At 36.2% G+C, this 7610-nt stretch overlaps 2 long non-coding RNA genes across 2 annotated transcripts; both read right to left on the bottom strand.

The window, feature by feature from the left end:
• Positions 1–4430: 4430 nt before the first annotated feature.
• LOC118487368 lies at positions 4431–5213 on the bottom strand. The gene is made up of 3 exons (XR_004881648.1): positions 5128–5213; positions 4955–5041; positions 4431–4866 (listed from the first exon to the last, which is right to left on the bottom strand). It is a non-coding gene; the product is annotated as an uncharacterized LOC118487368 (long non-coding RNA).
• Positions 5214–5385: 172 nt separating this feature from the next.
• Positions 5386–5711, bottom strand: LOC110904633. The gene is made up of 3 exons (XR_002572679.1): positions 5657–5711; positions 5541–5569; positions 5386–5462 (listed from the first exon to the last, which is right to left on the bottom strand). It is a non-coding gene; the product is annotated as an uncharacterized LOC110904633 (long non-coding RNA).
• Positions 5712–7610: the final 1899 nt, after the last annotated feature.

Genomic DNA, 7610 nt, shown 5'->3' with positions numbered 1-7610 from the left:
ATGTTTTGCTGAATGAGATGGACAAATATTCAAGAAAAAGAGACTGATGACAGTGACATGCCATCATGAGAGCTTTGTTCTTGATGATTATATGGATGGAATAAAGGGATCAACACAAGTGTAAAATGCTATTTTGGACTCCATTATTACAAATAGCATCAAGCAAGAGTTGATCTTTAATGACATGCCACCAAACAAGAATATCACACCAAAAAACAGGTTGCCACTAAGCAGCTTCTTCTAAAAAAAACAGGGTTTATGAAGGAAAGTTGGCATCTAGCTAAAGTATTCAAAAAAGGTTCAAAATGCCAAAAACAAATTCAAGAAGGAAGAGGCTGATGACATTGAAGATTCGGAAGAAAAATTAGATTACCATTTTGTATTATTTTTGTTTTCATTTTATATTGTTTTGATATCAAGTTATATGTTGTTTTGTTATCTAATTCTCTATAAATAAAATAGATTATTATATAAAACGCCAAAAACTACAAACACCAAGACGCTAGTAGTATGAAAACTGGGAGAACAGCTGCTGGTAAAGCACCTTGTAAAAAGAGTATTAAAAACCAAAAAATTCACTAAACGCCAAAAAAAATTGGTCTTATTGTAATCTTATGCAAATTTTAATGACTTGTAGTGAATTATTATACAAAACGCCAAAAACGCCAAAAAATTAACCAGAAAACGCTATAACGCCAAAAAATTATATATGTGACACAAAAACAATTAATTCAACACCAAAAAGTTTAATAAATACAATTAACGCCAAAAAAAAAAAACAAAGATGCCAGAAAACATTATACCGTGTTGTGAAAATAAAAGAAGAATAAAAAAAAGCACCTCCGCCCTTCTCTATGCCGCGGAACACGTGTTGGGCCAGGATGCGTTCTCACACTTTTGAGCATTTTCTCTCGAACCCGTTTCTCTATATATATATATATATATATAACTTTATATTTTTGGGGTGTTACGTATACTATTATTCCATATTATACATGTATTATACTTGCATCAAACAACGTTGTACAAGTGACATTTGTGCATGACTTATTTTTATATTAACAAATTAATGACATCAACCTTTATCACCGACTATTGACTTTATTTGTCACTTTGACAAGGCTTAATGTTACTAGATGTATATCTCTAGCAAATGATACAAGTTTGAATCTTAATAACCAGATATTAGGTAATACATACAACGCCCAATCCGAAATCCGAAGATGACCGACTTAAAAATTCTAAAATTCAATTGTGAAAAATCTTAACGTCAAGAAAATAGTAACCCATTGAAAAAAATCTTAGATATACTATTATTCCATAGTATACATGTATTATACTTGCATCAAAAAAAGTTGTACAAGTGGCATTCGTGCATGACTAATTTTATATTAATTAATTAATGCATCATCCTTTGTCACCCATAATTCATGACATCATCCTTTGTGACCAACTGTTGAATTTATTTGTCACTTTGACATGACTTTATGTCACGAGATGTTTATCTCTACCAAAGTGATACAAGTTTGAGTCCTAAAAACTGTATTTTATGTAATACACACAACGTCGAACCGAATGATCTCCGACTCAAGAATTATAAACTCAATTATGTGAGTGCACGAATGTCTATCGCCTCCATCAATCTGAATCGTAGCCGAAAACTATTAAAGATAAGGTTTTGTATTGTTAAATTTAGGGATAAGTCTAGTTTAAAAGAGGAATGGCAAACTTGTAAATAAGGAGATCTTCCTTATGCCATTGTTTATAAATAGGAGACTTATGGTTCATTTTAAGGACTTTTGCAACATTTGAAGACTAGAGCTTCTAGAGAGAGAAACTAGTGTTCAAGGTGATTTGTGGTGTAATCCTTGTCAAATCATTGAATAGAATCACTATTAATTACGTTCTTGTGTTCGGTCCACACACGTGCACGGATTCCGCACGTCGTCGTGTTCTTTGCAATCGTTCGGGAGTCAAAACCGGTCCCACAAGTGGTATCAGAGCAGGAGCTCGAAGATACGCAAGAATCTACGAGATTTCATCAGTTTCAGAGTCAGATTTGATTCAGATTTGTCAAATCTCTTCTTCTACTCCTTTTCTTCACTTTTTGTCACAAAAACGCAAAATTAACGAGATTTTCACGGATAAAATTTACTGAGTTTCTGATATATTGTGCGAAAAACATCAATTTATAAGCCTACAATTTTTCAGAAATTAATTCCAAGTATTTTGAGAGAAATTGAGGATTTTTTGTTTGAAAAATATGATGTTCGCTGCTGTCTCTTGTTCATCCGGATGGCCATCCGTTCGGATGACCATCCGGACATAAGTCCTTACGATAGTTTGTTGTTAGTTGCAATTCGATCCATATTATAACTCTTCCGAACTAAGTGGTCGGATGACCATCTGATCACTTCATTAATCACATGTGACACTTGAAGCGGATGACTATCCGCTCGGCTACTCATGCGACCCAATAAAGGTGCGGCCCAATTAATTCATCTGATTTAAATGTTGTCGGCCAGATATCTCTGGAGGCCCAATATCAATTGAATACAAATTATTGTTGTTGTCCATTTACAATATTAGTGGTCCAATCAACTAATAGTTATTGGCCGAATTTGATAATGAACGAACAAGATTGTCACGTGAAACTTGTCTGTGGCCCATGTGCTTGGTAGAACCATTTGTTGACAATATTAATTAATGTGTAACCCATTGAAAAATATCCTAGGTATACTATTATTATCATATTATACATGTATTATACTTGCATCAAACAAACTTGTACTAGTGGAATTCGTGCATAACTCTTCTATTATTAATTAATTCATGACATCATGCTTTGTCATTGACTGTTGAATTTTCTCTCAAATATAAACATGAATTAGAAATCAAATTCCAAGAAATGGTAAAGTGGTTTCTTATAAACAATCTGGGTATTACTAGTAGATCGGTTCCTCTCTACACAGAGGATAACAAGAAAATTGATCTACTTGGTTTTTACATGGTTGTAAAGCGAGATGGTGGCCATAGAATCATGACGTCTAACAACACTTGGGCTGTAGTGACTAAGGACTTTGGTTTTGACTACAATGATGGTGAACTAATGAGAATTGCTTATGCATGAACCTGGATATACTAGAATACTATTACATATTCAAAAGTGTGCCAGAGAAGGCTTGTAAGGTCGTCTTCTTTCAACGAAGACACGAACCGGACCGATCGAACACACACGTGATGTGCGGAAACCAATGTGTGCCTCGTACCCAACGTATAGCTCGTACAGAAGGTGTAGAAGATGAGAGAAGAGTGAATACACTGAGTATTCACAATCAACAATCACACTGATTGAATGAAGAACACACAAAGCTAGGGTTTGTTTGCACAAGAAGTATTCACCAAAAATTCATTGTTTCATTGAATTCATTATCTTTCTATGAGTGCGTACAATCACTAAGAATATATACACACCTAAATACGGACCCTTACAATAAACCCTAGTCAGTACTTAACAAATAAGTACCGACACATAATAAGAACTACAAATTCAGACTATTGGGCTAGAATTACAAGTACTGACAAGCTAATCCTCTAAATTCGGACACTAATGAGAACTTATAAGTTCTGACATACTAAGTCTTACAAATTCGGACACCTATGAGAACTTATAAGTTCCTACAAACCATGAATAACAAATTCGGACAATAGGAACAAACATATGTCCGAATTTAAACTATGACTTTCACCAAAATGTAATTTCAGTCCTTGAAGATTCAGCATCCAACATTTATCAACATTAGATTCATTTACAGACCCCCTTGATATATGCGGGATCTGAAAATCTTCATCGAGTCTTTGAGAAGTCGCTTTCTACATTTATCATCCTTAGGTGCATTTACAAGGCTATAGCAAAAGATGCAATGAAGAAAGATGAAGGACCATCCACAGCAATACGAGGAAGATGCAGAAGCGATGGAGATGTACCTGAGAATGATGAACAAGCAGCCCAACACTATGCTCTATTTGCAGGTGGTGATTGGCATGGAATGAAGAAATGGCAGAAGAGACGACGTTTTGATTTCAAGCAAGCAACGAAGGCGTTCGATGAGGCAAACAAAAGTGTGCTCAAGCATTCTCTTAAACTGAATTAAGTTTAGGGAAGTATATTGGATTATTAAACTTAATTATCAAAATTATTATTTAACTAGGATGATTATACTTATTATTTAGTCTTTTATATGATAGTGAATGGTTACGACGGTTTCTAACGGCTTCGATGAATTGTCATTGACAGTTACTCCCCGCAAAACTCTAATCGTCAATAACCGTCACAAATGTAAATGTATATATAGTAGATCATCAGAAACTTTATGATCACCAAGACAATTTCAATATAATACAAATTGTTCATCAAATTCATCTTCTTTCATCTATCTGACTTGTATTCATTCTCATTACATCATGCAAACCAATCCAAACATATCATCACTTTTGAAAATTGTAATGAGAGGTTGTGATGCACAGAAGCCATACATACGGTTTTAATGAACATTTGTAGAATGATTGCAGCCTTAATCACTCATCTAAACCTTAAGTATGTTGGAATATTAGGTTTACACACACATTTGATAATTACCAGAACAAGTTATCATACTCATCACAAGCTACTGCTTAAGTATACCATCATATGACAACGGAAACAAAAAACGAAAGACATGAAAGAGTAGCAGCCTTCATTTATTCTGGAATGCCAGTAGACGATCGCACTAACTAAAAGCACACATAAGTTTGAACCAGATCCTTTTGAAGACGTCTATCAGCTACTGATGCCTGATGGTCTGAATTAGTCTTATGTTAAACACACTAATAATGAAACAAAACAGCTCCTTTAGTTTGAGAGACAAACAAAAACCAGAAAAAAATGTGTTATAAACAAAAACCAATGACTCACCGCTTCAAATAAAGTGCCCATAAGGATACCCTTGTCCTCGGAAATCCAAACTTTGAGCATCTGTCCCGGTAAGCTGACATAGCCACACTGGCAGCACAAGATTTCAAGTCTTAATGCGGTAACACTTGGTAGATCTAAAGAATAATGCAAGTTTAAACAATCTGTATACTTACCAGATTCTTTTCTTTCATGTGATCTCATATTGGGCATGAATCAAGTATGCTGAACACAAGAGGTATTTTGTTTACCTGAATTAGACTAATCAACATATACCAATTAACATTACTGGAAAGATTTGATATAAATTTAAGGGTGTGTCTAGACGTAAACACCCCCGCACATATATTTTTTAATGATGGGCCTCTCCCAATGTTTACAAGAGAGGGTGTACGTTTAGCAACACCCAAATTTGATTATTGTACGTTGATAGATCTGAAACCTGCTTTGCGGTTGTGTGCAAGGTACAAGATGGTAAAGTTGCATCATCTTTGGCCAGTTTTTGAAGGTCCTAGAGAAAAGGTATATATATATTTAGTATTTAATATATGTCAATGTATTTATATTCTTACCAACGTTATATTCTTACTTTTCAGGGACTGTTGTATTCCTGTATGCCTGTAAGAAGAATGCAAATTCATGAATCTTGGTTTTAGAAGTTCTTTCCTTTTTTTTCAGAAAAGTAACACCTTAAGATGACCTTACCACGAGTTTACTCACAAATATTTCGACTCCAGATCCCCTTGAAGCAAAGGATCCCTGTATGATAACCAACATACATATTATGTACATCATAAGCTTGCAAAAATAAAGCCTCAATATAAAGTGTACAAGAATGTCATGTCAGTTACCTCCCAAGCCTTGATATGTCCATATATCCCGCCTGATGAAAAGTTTCTAGCCAAGATACAATCGGAACCGTTGGTGACCCTAGGCCTAGATGATGGTGATTTTGCGCTTAGAAGCTTCTTCTTGCCATTTTTATTTATGCTAGCTCTATGTGTATTCTTGCTGCTTCTAACATGCTTGGTAGTAGGGTAACTCATGCTAGCAGTTCGATTCTTCTCGCCTAACACCAACATCTTTCCATGGCTACTATTAACACCGTTGCTAGTTGTTAATCTGCTGGAGCTTGGAACATCATCTGGTATGAGAGCATTGGTTCTAGGTGTCAACATCTTAGAGTCCGATGATTTAAGTACGTTTTCTGGATTATTATTTAATAATCAAGAGATCGAAAGATGAAATGTGTTATTCGGCTTCGGAATATTACTTTGGGAGGGGTGGTATAATGATGATGCAGCGGTTCCTTCAAGAATATGCACATCAGAACTTAAGAGGTTTGCCATTATAATCTGATCGTTCATATTAAAATCATTGGAGCACGCAACCAAATTCGAATACGAAGCTTGAAAACTACATATGTCTCTTAAAGTTGAAGTGTTAAATCCCTCCTAATTAAGAATAGTAACCAAGTTGATGCAGATTTTGTGTCCGATGTTGTTCAAATAGATTAGTTTTATTTTTATGCTGATAATGTAATAGTTAGTGAAACGGTCAAACGAATGTGTATTGACCCGCTCGTTTGAAGTGGTCAAACGAGAGGGTTATGTGTTTGACCGTGTGTGTGTGCAAGTGAAATGGGTGTGGCTATAAATACCACCCCTTTGGTTCATTTGCACTTGAGAGAGAGAGAGAGAGAGAGAGAGGGTGAGCTCATTTGAGAGAGTTCACAGTGAGTTGTGTGGTTTGGGGGAGAGATCACCACTTGGTCTCTCCCCGGATGTATACTCCTTTGGTATTAGTTCGGTTAGCTTGTAATCAGGCCGATTTGTAACGTTGTATTACCGGATTAATACAAAGAAGTTGTTTGTTTGTCTTTAATCTCTCCCGTCTTGAACATAATCACTCACTAATCATAGTTTCGGTCCCGAAACGTGGACCTACAATTGGTATCAGAGCCATGGTGCCCGATTTAGTGAATCTAACAGTTTGCTAAATCACATGTGCTCTAGATCTGTGTTTATTGTGATTTCTTGTTCAAGATGTAAAAAATGGGTAAAAGAGAAAAAAACCCAGATCTGAACCCGAATGATGGGTCTGTGCTGAAACGGATCACAACCGAGTGTTGGGTTTTATGTTTCACACCAAGTATTTCAAGTTTTCATCATCAAATATCATGTTTTGAAGGTTTTTCATTAAGATCTGTGAATGAACAGTTGCTGTTTTCTTGAGGTGAGTCTGGCGGCTATTAGAGAAGATAGGGTTTCTGGACCCAAAAGTGACCAGCGAAGACTCCTCTGGCGAAGAGTCTCCCTTGCCGAACAATCAACAACCGACGAAGGATCCTCAATGTTCACTCCATGAGTCACGAAGACTCCTCATGTGGCGAAGACTCATGATGCGACGAAGACTGCCCCTCACGATGTCTTCACTGTTCGTCCAACCAGGGAGTTCGTCGACCGAGTGAGTCTTCGTCAAAAACACTAAGTCTTGGTCGGTCAACTTAAATCTTCTTCAAACCCTTTAATCTTCGTCGGCCAGTAAATCTTCGTCAAACACATGATTGTTCGTTGACCACATCACTCTTCGTCGGCCCATCTTTAGTCTTCGTCGGTTCTGTTTTTCGTTGTTGTCGGCGGGTTTTCGATCGCGGTTG

This window comes from Helianthus annuus, chromosome 2 (assembly GCF_002127325.2).
Source record: "Helianthus annuus cultivar XRQ/B chromosome 2, HanXRQr2.0-SUNRISE, whole genome shotgun sequence".
Lineage (NCBI taxonomy): Eukaryota > Viridiplantae > Streptophyta > Magnoliopsida > Asterales > Asteraceae > Helianthus > Helianthus annuus.
Note: the sequence above shows the minus strand (reverse complement) of the source record. Positions and strands in the feature narration are given on the sequence as shown.